This window comes from Gracilinanus agilis, chromosome 1 (genome assembly GCF_016433145.1).
Source record: "Gracilinanus agilis isolate LMUSP501 chromosome 1, AgileGrace, whole genome shotgun sequence".
Lineage (NCBI taxonomy): Eukaryota > Metazoa > Chordata > Mammalia > Didelphimorphia > Didelphidae > Gracilinanus > Gracilinanus agilis.
Genome location: NC_058130.1, coordinates 101033780 through 101036118, shown reverse-complemented (window position 1 = coordinate 101036118; position 2339 = coordinate 101033780).

Here is a 2339-nt window from a genome sequence, read left to right as displayed (position 1 = left end):
AAAAATGAATTAAAAAATCAAAAACGGGGGGGGGGGTGGGAAGAAAAATGGGGTAAAGAAATAAAAGTACTGCAAAAATAAAACAACAGCTTAAAAAGCAGAATTGACTAATGGGGAAAAGAGGTAGAAAATCTAGTGAAGAAAAGAGTTCTATAAAAAGTAGAATTGAGGGAGCAACTGGGTAGCTCAGTGGATTGAGAGCCAGACCTAGAGATGGGAGGTCCTAGGTTAAAATCTGGTGTCAGACAGTTCCCAGCTGTGTGACCCTGGGCAAGTCACTTGACCCCCATTGCCTACCCTTACTACTCTTCTGCCTTGGAGCCAAAACACAGTATTGACTCCAAGATGGAAGGTAAGGGTTTAAAAAAAAGTAGACTTGATCAAGTAGAAAAGGAGGATCAAAATGTCATGGAAGAATAGAATTCTTTAAAAATTGAAACTGGGAAAATAGAAGCTAATGACTTCATGAGACATCAAGAAACATTAAAACGAAATCAAAAGAATGAAAAAAATAGAAGAAAATATTAAGCATATCATTAAAAAATAACTGAACTGGAAAATAAATCCAGGAGAGACAATCCAAAGGATTATTGGGCTACCTTAAAGTTGTGATTTGAAAAAAAAACCTAGCTATCATATAATGAGAAATTATCAAAGAAAACTACCCTGATAATTTTGCATAAGAAAGTAAAATTGAAATTGAAAGAATTCATAAATCACCTCCTACAATAAATCCTCAACAACTTCCAGGAATATTTTAGCCAAGTTCAAGAACTCCCAGGCCAAGGAGAAAATACAGCAAACAGTAGGAAAGAAACAATTCAAATATCATGAAGCCCCAGTAAAGATTGCATAGGATCTGACAGCTTCCACATTAAAGGATCAGAAGGCTTGGAATATGATATTCCAGAAGGCAAATAAACCAGGTTTACAACCAAGATCACCTACCCATCAAAATTGACTATACTCTTTCATAGGAAAGTATGGTCATTTAATAAAATAAAAAGATTTCCAAGCATTCCTGAAGAAAAGACCAGACTTAAACATAAAATTTGATTTCTAAATACAAGATTCAAGAGAAGTATAAAAAGTTAAATAAGAAGGAGAAAATTTAAAATTTTCAATAAGGTTGAAATGCTTATATTCCTACATGGAATTCCTAAACACTAGCTAATCTAATCTTCCTCAGAACAGATGGTATATTTGTAACTTTAAAAATTTTTATCATAATCATAGTAGTTAGAAATATATATAGACAGAGGGTGTGGAAGTAAGCTGTTTAGGGTGACATGCAAAAAAATGGTGGGTGAAAAAGAGGAATTCACAGAGAGAAAAGGGAGTAGTAAAATAGGATAAATTATATCACCAAAAGAGGCACAAAAAATAAAAGTATAAGAGTGAAGGGGAGAATGAGGGTGGTGACAAGCAATGCTTAAACCTTACTCTCATTAGAATTGGCTTAGAGAGGGAATAAAAAGCATACTTATTTGGGTATAGAATCCTATCTTACCCTATAGAGAAGTAGGCGGGAAATAAGGAGGGTAGTGGTGGGGAGCAGAGTTATACAAGTGGTGGCAATTCGAAGGAGTGATTAAAGGCAAAATATTTGTGAGGTGGGACAGAGTGAAAGGAGAAAGTGCAGGATCAAAAAGGGAAATCAAGATGGAGGGGAATACAGAGATGGTAATCATAACTGTGAATGTAAATGGGATGAACTCGCCCATAAAACTGAAGTGGATAGAATGAATTAAAACCTAGAATCCTACAATTTGTTGTTTACCAGGAAAACATTTGAGGTAAGTAGACACACAGAGTAAAGGTAAAGGGAGGGAGCAGAATCTATTGGGCTTCAGCTGAAGTGAAAAAAAAAACAGGAGTAGTAATCATCATCTCAGACAAAGCTAAAGCAAAAATATATCTAATTAAGAGATTACTTTAAAATTACTATAAAAATGAAAAGAATGAACTTACTACAAAGAGAAGAGAAAATTCAAGCATTTATTATAAACTATATTGTCCAGTTTTATGCCAATAAATCTTATGATTTAAGTGAAATGAATTAATATTTATTGGAATTAGCTCACATTTGTTTTAGTCTCCTTAGTCTCTCCTAACTCCAGTCCATCCTCCTATCAGCTATTAAATTGTTCTTCCTAAATTCTAACTATATCATTCTTCTTATTCAATAAACTCTGAAGTTGTTTGTATATTGCCTCCCCCGCCCTTTACATTATGAGCACCTTGATAGCAGTGTCTTATTTCTTTCCTCTTTCTTTGTATTCCTAGCACTTAAGAGAAAGTATGGTATAAAGTGGGTATAAATGGTTATGTTGATAATT